Genomic DNA, 12,314 nt, shown 5'->3' with positions numbered 1-12,314 from the left:
TTTACTTCTACTATTTCCTTGGCATGGAAGCATCTTTAACTCTTTAACTACAAGCTCATTGTGGGCAGGGAATGTATCTGTTTGCTGTTATATTGTACTCTCCCAAGAGCTCAGTACAGTGCTCTGCACACAGTAAGTGCTCAATAAATACGACTGAGTGGGTCTGATTTCCATTTCAGATGCATACGTTGGAAAAGGCAGAGGTCATCCCTGTTTTTGGATTCATTCATTCAATAAATACGACTGAGTGGGTCTGATTTCCATTTCAGATGCATACGTTGGAAAAGGCAGAGGTCATCCCTGTTTTTGGATTCATTCATTCATATTTATTGAGTACTTACTGTGTGCAGAGCACTGTCCTAAGCGCTTGGAAAGTACAATACAGCAATGAAGAGAGACAATCTCTGCCCACAATGGGCTCACAGTCTAGATGAGGGGAGACGGACATCAATACAAGTAAATGGGCATCAATATAAATAAACAGAATTATAAATATTTGCATATATACATAAGTACTTTGGGTCGAGGAGAGGGGAGAAGAGCAAAGGGAGCGAGTTGTGGTGACATGGAAGGGAGGGGGGAGCTGAGAAATAGAGGGGCTAAGTCTGGGAAGGCCTCTTGGAGAAGGTGAGCCTTCAATAGAGCTTTGAAGGGGGAAAGAGTGATTTCTCTCCCTCCCTCCTTCTTCCTGCCTTTCCCTTTCCTTCTCCCTCTCTCCCCCTATTTCTGTAGCCCCAGCTCCTTGTCTCCAGGGCTGCAGGCTGCTCTTTCTTCATGTGAGTCACCCTCTTGGCCTCGTCCCCTTGTCCCCTCCTCCACTCCCCTCCTCATCCCTATCTCAGGCCGCTTCGTGCCAGCACACTCTGTCTCCTGCTGACTTTTCCCAGCAATCCTCGTCGATATCCTCCCTCCTCCGGCTGTGCTGCCATCGTGTCCTTGAAGAGTCTCTCCCTCCTGCTTGCAGCCTGCAGAGCTCCAAAGCCGGGAAGAGTGACGTCACGTCTGGGAAGCCAGGCAGGGAGCCAAGGAATACCAGGTGAGGCAGTTTCTCGAGCTTGGTCTCATTAAAGCAATTAGGGGTTAGGATCCGGGCTGAAGTTTTGGTCTGATTGCAGCCGATCTGCAATCTCCTGGACTAAGCATCCATTCCATTTCAGATCTTTCTTGGGCCCTGGCATCCTCTGGCAGTCTTCCCTGGATTTAGAGAGAGAGAGAGATAGAGAGAGATTTCTCAGAGCTCTCTCAGCTGTGGTGATATTGGCCTAGTCAACATCTCTGTGAGGCTAGGGACTGTTCTCCCTATTTAAAAGATGGCTAAAGTGAGGTTCAGAATGGAGAACCTATCTCATTGCATCAATCAATCAGTGGTAGTTATTGAGAATTTTTAATCAATTGATCGTATTTATTTATCACTTACTGTGTGCAGAGCACTATACAAAGTACTTGGGAGAGTACAATATAACAGAATTGGTAGACACATTCCCTGCCCATAATGAGCTAAAAAGCACTTGTGGCTAGTGGACTGCATTTAACAAGCGCCATGATCATTATTACTATTCTAGGGAAGGAGAGGTGGAAGGAGAGCCTATTTATGAGAGTGAGAGGTTCACTCCTGGTCTAGTTGATTATTATGGTTGGAACATATGCTGGCCCAAAGCCTGGAGAGCACAAAGCTTCCAACAGAGACTTTCACGCTCATTCGGTCGGTTGAGGCCTTTCCATTAAACAAAATGGGTAATTTGGTCCATTCCCATGATGAGGAAGGGGCAGTGCAGAGTGCTGATAACAGAGGTTCTCTGAAGTCAGAAAACTCTTGTTTCAGGTGGTTGGCAGGAGAGGGAAAGAAGGAACCAACACTGGGTATCTTGGCCTGGGAAAAGCCTGGACAGCTGTAAGTGATCAGACCCTCCGATACTCCTATCTGCAACAATCCATCAGTCCACGGAGATCTAGGAAATATTCATTCATTCATTCGATCAAACTCATGAAATCAATAAAAATGTACTAGAGGCTCAGTTTACCTGCAAAGTAACAGATGCAATTAAGTGGAGGCGATGAGAAAGCAACATCAGTAGATATTCATTTATTTATTCAATTGTATTTATTGAGTGTTTACTGTCTACAAAGCACCATGCTAAATGCGTAGAACTTCTGGATGGTAATAATAATTATGGTATTTATTTATTTATTGCTATGTAGCAATAGATGCAGTGAGGAAGAGTTGGAAAGGGAGGTATCTGACATGAACTGCGCCACTGTGTTAATCTGGGTCTGAGGTACGTGGAGTTTCTCAGTCTTGGGACTTTGATTTGGTGAACAGTGTGGTTGAGTCAGGGACAGGGTTATTATCAATCAATGGTATTTGCTGCAAATCCCCCCTCTGCCACTTGTCAGCTGAATGACCTTGGTCAAGTCACTTATCTTCTCTGTTCCTCAGTTTCCTCAGAGGTAAAATGAGGATTCACTACCTCATCTCCCTCCCCCTTAGACTCTGAGCCCCATGCAGGACAGGAATTTTTGCCTGATATGATTGCATACCACTAAATTGTAAACTCCTTGAGGGCAGGGATTGTGTCTACCAACTCTCTTATACTCTCCTAAATGCTTAATACAGTGTTTGCTCAGAGTAAGTGCTCAATAAATACTATGAATTGATTGAATAACTGCAGAGCACCATACTGAGTGCTTTTTGTTCTTGGCCACTGCTTGAAGAATTGCAGATTAGCACTTGGTACTTTAATTTTTTTATGGTATTTGTTAAGCACTTTCTGTGTGCCAGGCACTGTACTAAGCATTGGGGTAGGTGTAAGATAATCAGGTTGGACACAGTCCATGTCCCACACTGGGCTCACAGTCTTAATCCTCATGTTATAGATTTGCCCAAAGTCACAAGGCAGACAAGTGGCAGAGCTGGGATTAGAACCCAGGTCCTTCTGAGCCCCAGGTCTGTGCTTTATCCACGAGGCCATGCTGCACTTACCATGTGCCAGCCACTGTACTAAGCACTAGGTTAGGTATAAGCCTATATGGGACTCCCAGTTTCAATCTTCATTTTATAGGTGAGGTAACTGAGACACAGAGAAGTTAAGTGATTTGCCCAAGGCCACAGAGCAGACAAGTGGTAGAGCCGGGATTAGAACCCAAGTCCTCTGACTCCCAAGCTCATCCTCTTCCCACTAGGTCACACTGCTTCTCAAAGCATTTTTGGCTTTCCCCTCATAGGGCTTCTTTCCCTGAGACTCTTTCCTAAAACTCCCCCAAACAGCTGTCTTCTGTCTGAGTTGATGGGGCCCGTGCTTGGTGGTGATAATACTAATGGTATTTGTTAAGCACTTACTATGTGCAAAGCACTGTTCTAAGTGCTGGGGGAATACAAGGTGATGAGGTTGTCCCACGTGGGGCTCACAGTCTTAATCCCCATTTTACAGATGAGGGAACTGAGGCATAGAGAAGTTAAGTGACTTGCCCAAAGTCACACAGCTGGCAAGGGGCAGAGCTGGGATTTGAACCCATGACCTCTGACTCCAAAGCCCGTACTCTTTCCACGGAGCCACGTCGGTGGTGCTGCATCTGAGCAGTTGACTGTCAGCACCAATCAATACCCAGAACCTCTGACAGCAGGGTCCAACGCCGCTCGCAGCACAAGCCTGGACCAGCCGCAGACCGGAGCGCTCTTATCTGCTCAGGCAGCGGCTGACGAGAGGGTGAGGTGTTCGCTTAGCTGGATGACTCGGTAATAACCAGCTTGCAACCTTTATCAAATAATTAAGGTTGGCCTCCCTTATTTCTCTGTGGCTTTTATGAAATATTCTGGCCAGAACCACTCAATCAAATGACAAGAAAGCAAAAGGCTTCCTCCCCAGTAGGTTAGAAATTCAGTGAAGAGTTTAGTTGCGCACCAGCAGATTATGGAGTGTGTGGGGGCGGGGGAAGGTAAAAATCTTCACCCTTTACCCTTTACCATTTTTTTTTTGTGGCCTCCTGGGGATGTGCGTCTTTTCCTCTTCCGACCGGCTTTGAGATTCTGAGTTATTCGCCCTCCTGAGCTCTTTAAGTCCTTGTTATCTCCACAGCCACTTGCCGTTCACCTCATCCTGGTGACTAATGTGCTACATTTAATTAAAGCAATTATACTTGCCTATCTCAAGATGTATTGCATGTATAACTAGAGGGGAAAATATCAGATTGGTACAATATTATTTTGTATCTACAGAGAGCCCAAAATGCATACCAGTCTAATTAGATTATAAGGTATTTGCTCTTTGCTATTCATTTTTGTAGTGTCTGCAGAAACCACAAACCAGTCTCATAAGATTCTTCTTCCTACTTGTATGCAAACATTGTCTCTTTCATTCACCAAGAGCCTGCTGTAGAACACCGCGCCAAGTGGGTGCTCAAAAATGCTTCTACTATTATTACTGCTTCTTTTTAATGTACTACTAAAAATAATTATGGTTATTTGTGAGGCACTTACTATGTGCCAGGCACTGTACTAAATGCTGGGACAGATACAAGGTCTTCGAGTTGGACACAGTCCCTGTCCCACATAGAGCTCACAGGCTTAATCTCCATTTTATAGATGAGGTTACTGGGGCACAGAGAAGCTAAGCGACTTGCCCAAAATCACACAACACACAGTTGGCAGAGCTGGGATTAGAACCCATGAACTTCTGAGTCCAGGCCTGTGCTCTACCCACTAGACCATGCTGCTTCTCTAAATAACAATTATAATAATTATGTTTGTTAAGCAGTTTACTATGTACCAAGCACCGTTCTAAGCGCTGGGGTAGATACAAGGTGATCAGGTTGTCCTACGTGGGGCTCACAATCTTAATCCCCATTTTATGGATGAGGTAACTGAGGCAGAGAAGTTAAGTGTCTTTCTCAGGGTCACACAGCAGACAAGTGGTGGAGCCGGGTTTAGAACCCACGTCCTCTGACTCCCAAACCCGTGCTCTTTCCACTAGGAAGGAATAGGATTTAGTCCCCATTTTAAAGATGTGATAACTGAAGCACAGAGAAGTTAAGTGACTTGTCCAAGTTCACACAGCAGAAATAAGGTAGAGCCAAGATTTGAACCCAGGACTTCTGACTCCCAAGACCCATATTCTTTCTACTTGGTCACACTGCTTCTTTACTACTACTATTCCTACCACTACTACTACTACTAATATTACTCTCCCCCTTCCAGACTCTTCCTTTCAGACCCTTTCCCTTTCTCCCCCTTTCAGACCCCTTCTAGGCTGTAAACCCATTGTTGGGTAGGGACCATCTCTATACGTTGCCAATTTGTACTTCCCAAGCGCTTAGTACAGTGCTCTGCACACAGTAAGTGCTCAATAAATATGATTAATGAATGAGTGAATAATACTATCAATCTATTAATGCATCCATCCAAATGGTATTTAGGGAGCACTAACTTGGTGCAGCCCCTCTCAGGGTCACACCTGGAGAGTTTCCAGTACTCTACCAGTCATGACTCCAGGAGGGAGAGTCAAGCGGAGGCATACCCATTCCATTCCTAGCTTGGGCAGTGGCTAGTGAGTGGAAGGCAATGTGTTACAAATCAAAACTCCCCTGTGCTGGTCAGCAGCTGCACAGGAGAGAGTTGAGAGCAGAGGCTCTTTTACTGCATGGAAGGAGGCAATGATAAACCACTTCCGTAATTTTACCAAGAAAGCTCTATGGATACACAACCAGAACGATTGCAGGTGGAAGTAGGGCATTTTGGGAAAGATGTGTCTATGGCATCGCTAGGGGTTGGACACGACTCGACAGCATAAGACAACAACAACAACAACTTGGTGCAGAGCACCATACTAAGCACTTGAGAGAGTCCACTACAGTTGGTAGACACAATTCCTGCCCTCAAGGGACTTATGTTCTAACAAGAGAGATAGACTTTAGCAAAAGATTCAGTCAGGGGAAACAGTTGAGTATAAAGATGTGTACATAAGTGCTGTGGGAGATGGGGTTGGGAGAGTACCTAAGTGCTTAGGGGGTGGGACTAAGGGCATTGGAGAGGCAGTAGACAAGGAAAGTAGGGCAAGGAGTTGAGATCTTAGTGCAGGAAACCTTCCTGGAGGAGATATGATTTTTCTAGGGCTTTGGAGATGGGGAGAGTTATGATCTGTTTGATACGTATGAGCTGAGTTTTCCAGGAATGAGGGAGGGAGTGACAAGAAAGAGCGAGGGAATAAGTTGGTATTAGAGGAACAAAGTGTATGGGCTGGGTTTTAGTGGGAGGGGAATGGGTCTACAAATGTGGTGAACTTATTAAGTGCCTTGAATCCAGTGATGAGGAGTTTTGTTTGTGGCAGAAGTAGATGAGCAGCCATTGGAGGTTTGGAGGAATGGGTAGATGTAGACCAAACATTAATTTTTTAGAAAAATGAACTAGGCATCAGAGTGGTCTGACTGGAGAGGGGAGAGGCTGGAGACAAGGAGGTCAGTGGTTGGGACAGGATACGTCCTTGAACCACTAAAAACTACTACAACTACTACTACTACTGCTCCCTTATGTCTACAGTTGAAGGATGGATTTCATTCATTCATTCATTCAATCATATTTATTGAGCGCTTACCAACTTGTACTTCCCAAGCACTTAGTACAGTGCTCTGCACACATTGAGTGCTTACTGTGTGCAGAGCACTGTATTAAGTGCTTGGGAAGTACAAGTTGGCAACATATAGAGACGGTCCCTACCCAACAGCGGGCTCACAGGCTAAAAGACTGTGTATTCTTTTTTATTATTATTTATGGTATTTGTTAAGCTCTTACTATGTACCAGGAACTGTACTAAGCACTGGCGTAGATACAAGCTGATCAGGTTGGACACAATTCCTGTCCCACATATGGCTCACAGTCTTATTCTCCATTTTACAGATGAGGTAACTGAGGCAAGGAGGAAGTGAAGTGTCTCGCTCAAGGTCACACTGCAGACAAGTGATAGAGCCGGAATTCAAACCCAGGTTCTTCTGATTCCCAGGCATGTGCTCTATCCACTGGACCACGCTGCTTCTCACAAGGATTATGCTCTACTCCTGCCAATCCACTCCAGGATCCTGAAACTGCTTTGAGGAACTCAAGTAGCCACACTTCTCCTTCCCCTCACCCCTGCCTCTCGAGGTCTTGGCCAATCCTGCGTGGTTCCTTCTCATCACTATCTCATCCCTTCTCATCTCATCACTTCTCATCTCATCAAGCGCTTAGTACAGTGCTCTGCACACAGTAAGCACTCAATAAATACGACTGAATGAATGACTCACTAGAAAAAGCCACTGAGTGGGAAGACTGGTGGATTGCCAATGTAACTCACTTCTATAAAAAGACCAATGAGACTCACTTCTATTTCCGGGCAATTAGTGGAATTGTTCATTAAGTTTAAGATCAATGAATACCCAGAAAAACCACTGTGCTTCACTAATCGGCTGGAGTTTTATGAGGAACTCAATAAGCATGTGGATAGAGGGGAAACAGAAGAAGAAGAATTCTTGTATTTGTTAAGCACTTACTAAGCGGCGAGGCAGCAGTGTCGCCTAGTGGATAGAGGTCAGCCCAGGGAGTCTAAAGGACATGAGTACTAGGCCCAGCTCCACCACTTGTCCGCTGTGTGACCTTGGGTAAGTCACTTCACTTCTCTGTGCCTCAGTTACCTCATCTGTAAAATGGGGATTAAGACTATGAGCCCCATTCCCCCTTCTAGACTGTGAGCCCATTTTTGGATAGGGACTGTCTCTATATGTTGCCAACTTGTACTTCCCAAGCACTTAGTACAGTGCTCTGCACACAGTAAGCTCTCAATAAATGCGATTGAATGAATGCATGAATGAATGTGGGACATGGACTGTGTCCAACCTGATTATCTTCCCTGACTCCTAGGAACATGCTCTTTCTAATAGGTCATGAAGCTTCTCTTCTTCTGAAGAGTTGTTATTAAGGTTCCAAACTAGAGGCTCTCTAAATAGCTGAGAAATCATGGGATTGAGGGGAATGTTCTGCATAGGGTCGAAAGCTGAGACACACCATGGCTCAGTGGAAAGAGCACGGGCTTTGGAGTCAGAGGTCATGGGTTCAAATCCCGGCTCCACCAATTGTCAGCTGTGTGACTTTGGGCAAATCACTTTACTTCTCTGTGCCTAAGTTACCTCATCTGTAAAATGAGGATTAAGACTGTGAGCCCCCCGTGGGACAACCTGATCACCTTGTAACCTCCCCAGCGCTTAGAACAGTGCTTTGCACGTAGTAAGTGCTTAATAAATGTCATTATTAATTAGGAGGAAGAGGAGGAGCAGTAGTGGTAGTAGTAGTAGCAGAATTTATTGAGCGCCTAGATAGTGTGCTGCACTGACCTTGGTACTTAGGAGGTCTGGAATCCCGAAGTGACAACAGGCATAAAAGCGTAAGCTTAAACAGCTAGTTTTCAGGGTAGAAAAGTATAAATAATGGAAAAACCAGGGATCTGTGCTCAGATCAGGTTTGATTAGTATCTTTATAAATGAACCAGAAGTGACTGTGTCCAGGGAAATCTCCAGGTCTGCAAATGACACTGAGCCCTTCTAGGCCAAGCAGATGGGGACTAGCTCCAGAAAGACGTCATAAAGCGGAGTCCGTGGCCTGAAAGCAACCAGTAGGAGAGCTTCAGCATGAGGAAGAGCAGGGAGACCCACCCAGGGGACTGCATGAAGCAAACTTACCGGATGGTGGGCTTGAAGCTCTCCTTCAAGACTCTGGAAGGATCCCAGAGTCATTGTTGAGTGCTCTGTTGTTGTTTTTAATCACTGGTTTAATGGGTAGCAATCTCCTGAAAGGTGTCATCTGAAAAGAGATCAGAAACCAAGCCAACGTAACGTGGCCTAGTGGAAAGAGCGTGGGCCTGAGAGTCAGAGGACCTTGGTTTTAATTCCAGCTCCACTACTTACCTGCTGTGTGATCTTAGTCAAGTCACTTAACTTCTATGGGCCTCAATTCCCTAGTGCAAAGAGCCCAGGATCCCGATCCCAGTCAGGAGACCCAGGCTCTTATCTTATCTTCCCCCCTTGCCTGCTGGGTGACCTTGGAAAAGTCACTTAATTTCTCTGGGCCTCAGTTCCCTCATCTGCCAAATGAAGATTAAATCTGTGTTCTTCCTTCCCCTTCATCTATAAGCCCCATGTGGAACAGAGACTGTTTTCTAATATACTGTAACTACTACAGTGCTTAGCATAGTATTGGGAACATATTAAGCGCTTAACAAATATCACAGTTCTTATTAATGACCCACTCCTGGCCTATCTGCCCTGTCCAGCTGAAGTCCAAGGGATCACACATGTCCCCTTCCCCCCAGTTCAGTCGCCCTACAGACGTCCTGTCTATCTGAAGATTACTCTGCTCTCAGGTCCCCAATACTCCTCTGCCACCCCATAAATTCAGTTATGAGTCTAAATGTTCCGTATTTGCAGTTGCTGTTTGCCTGCTTATCTTGTTTGTTCTAATTATGTCAAGTAAGTCATTAGAATTTTATGTTTTTTAGATGAACATTTTTGCTCAAGGGCGCCGTAATTAGTGTGTGGTTTGTAGTTTAATGATTCTGAGCACAATCAAGGCAAAGTTTTTTAACAGTAAATCAATGTAAGGGTCTTGGGAGCATGGGGCCTGGTGGCCAATGCTTTAGTCTGGGGAGATAAAGTCTCGGTAATGACACAAAAGTGGCGGTTTTGGATAGAAAGTCCCACACAGCGCGATGGAAGAATTACACTCAACTCAAAATGAGATCGTTATTCAGGCTTAACAACATGAGGCTGGAGAGCTTGCATCTCGTTAAGGGCTGGTAACAACGTGTGAGCTTTCTTCACCATTTCCAATCTTTGCTAAGAGCAAAAACTGGGGAGGTTCCCCAGTTCACAATGGGAAGCCTGTTCGGTCTTCACTGCACCATACAGATCAATCCTGATCTATTTCCTAGCTTCTCATTCCCTCTCTCTCTCTCTCTCTCTCTCTCTCTCTCTCTCTCTCTCTCTCTCTCTCTCTCTCCCTAGCAGATCAATCTTGCACCCATGTCCCTGCCAGGGTCACTGGAGGAATGGGACCATGAAGAGTCTTCTACCAGACTGGCCTTTCGCTAATCTTTTGGCCTGCTGACCTTGGGCCCTTTCCTTTGTGGTGGCAGCATTTATGGTGAATCATAGAACTGCGAATTGAGGCATCCCAGGAGCTTACCTCAGTCTTCCCTGAAGGACTTATCAGTCACAGTAGTAATAATATCATTTTTCGAGCCCCCCCAGGTGCAATGCCCCAAATTCATAATCATAATAATAATTATGACATATTAAGCTCATGGTTCCCCTCTCAGGGTCTCCCATGGAGAGTTTTCAGTATTCCACCAGTCTTGACTATGGGAGGGAGAGTCAAGCAGCGGCATATCCATTCTATTCGTAGCTTGGGCAGTGACTAGTGAGTGGAAGGCAATCTGCTACAAGTCAAAACTCACCTGTGTTGGGCAGCAGTGACATGGGAGAGAGTCAAGGGGGAAGACTCAAGTTTACTGCTCAGAAGGAAGCAATGGTAAACCACTTCCAGATTTTTACCAAGAAACTCTATGGATACACTGCCAGAACATTGCAAATGGAGGTGGAATGTTCTGGGAGAGATGTGTCCATGGCATCGCTTTGGGTCTGAAATGACTTGACAGCATATGACAAGACAAGGCAAGCTCATGCAAAGTGCTAAGCATTGGGTAGAAGTGAGGTGATGAGCCACCCTGGGCTCACAACCTATCTTATCCCCAATTTACAGATAAGAAAACTGAGGTCCAGAGAAGTTATGCATATGCTCCTTGAGAGCAGGGACTGTGCCTACTAACTCTTTTGTACTCTCCCAGGTGCAAAGTACAGTGTTCCTCGCAGAGTAAGCTCTCAATAAATTCCTTTGACCGAGTGGTTATGTGACTTCTCCAAGGTCACACAATTGGCTATTGGTGACCTGGCACTTGAACCGTGGTCTTCTGATTCCCAGATCCAGGCACTTTCCACTGGACCTCCCTAGAAAGCAAGCAGATGACTTACTCACTGCCCACAAGGAGTTTACATTCAGTACAGTGCTCTGCAAACAGTAAGTGCTCAATAAATATGATTGAATGAATAAGGGTAGGAGAAAGACATAGAAGGTTTTACAAGCAATGTAAAAAAGTAATTGAATATACAGTTGAAGAGCATGCATGCATATAGTTGTTCTTCATATTCAAGAAGACACTGCTGATGGTGAAACTGACCTTGGGTTGTAACTGAAAAGGCCACTGTTGGACCCACAGTCTTTTTTTATGTTAAGCTCTTACTATATGCCAGACCCTGTACTAAGCAGTGGGGTAGATACAAGCTAATCAGCTTGGATCCAATCCGTGTCCCACATGGGGCTCACAGTATTAATCCCTATTTTACAGATGAGGTAACTGAGGCACAGAGAAGCAAAGTGACAGCCCCACAGCACTTATATGAATATCTATCATTTATATTAATGTCCATCTCTCCCTCCAGACTGTAAATTCATTCTGGGCAGGGAATGTGTCTGCTTATTGTTATATTGTACCTTCCCTGATTAATCCCCAGCAACCACAAGATGTATAAACCCATCAGCCATTTCTAACATTTATGTACTTAAAATCATCCTTACCACTTAAGTGCTTACGTTTGTTCAGCCGTGGCCACAAGAAGCGTCATGATCTAGTGGCTAGAGCACAGGCCTGGGAGTCTGAAGGACCAGGGTTCTAATATCCCAGCTCTGCCACCTGTCTGCTATGTGACTTTGGGCAAGTTGGATTTGAGGAGATAGGGTGTCCCAGGCTAGAGGTGGGATGAGAGACTTGTTTCCCCATGCCTCAAGAAACTCCAGTGGTTGCCCATCCACGCCTGCATCAAACAAAAAGTCCTCACCATTGGCTTTAAAGCAGTCTATCACCTCGTCCCCTCTTACCTCACCTTGCTACTCTCCTACTACAACCCAGCCCACACACTTTGCTTTTCTAATGTTAACCTTCTCACTTTGCCCCGATCTTATCTATCTTGCCGCTGATCCCTCACCCTCATCCTGCCTCTAGCCTGGGACACCCTCCCTCCTCAAATCCGACAGACAATTACTCCCCCACTTTCAAAGCCTTATTGCAGGCATATCTTCTCCAAGAGGCCTTCCCTGACCTTCCTTTCCTCTTCTCCTAATTCCCTTCTCCTAGTCCTGACTTGCTTCATTTATTCATCCCCATCCCAGCTCCGCAGCACTTACATGAATATCTATAATTTATTTATATTAATGTCCATCCCCCCCAAGACTGTAAATTCATTCT

The 12,314-nt window shown here is 45.3% G+C and overlaps 1 non-coding gene across 1 annotated transcript; it reads left to right on the top strand.

Moving 5' to 3' along the window:
* The first annotated feature begins 5,429 nt into the window (after nucleotides 1-5,429).
* Nucleotides 5,430-5,567, top strand: LOC119942979. The gene has a single exon (XR_005455469.1). It is a non-coding gene; the product is annotated as a small nucleolar RNA SNORA7 (small nucleolar RNA).
* Nucleotides 5,568-12,314: the final 6,747 nt, after the last annotated feature.

The sequence above is a fragment of the Tachyglossus aculeatus genome, chromosome 21, assembly GCF_015852505.1.
Source record: "Tachyglossus aculeatus isolate mTacAcu1 chromosome 21, mTacAcu1.pri, whole genome shotgun sequence".
NCBI lineage: Eukaryota > Metazoa > Chordata > Mammalia > Monotremata > Tachyglossidae > Tachyglossus > Tachyglossus aculeatus.
This window is presented reverse-complemented; position numbering and strand designations above follow the sequence as displayed.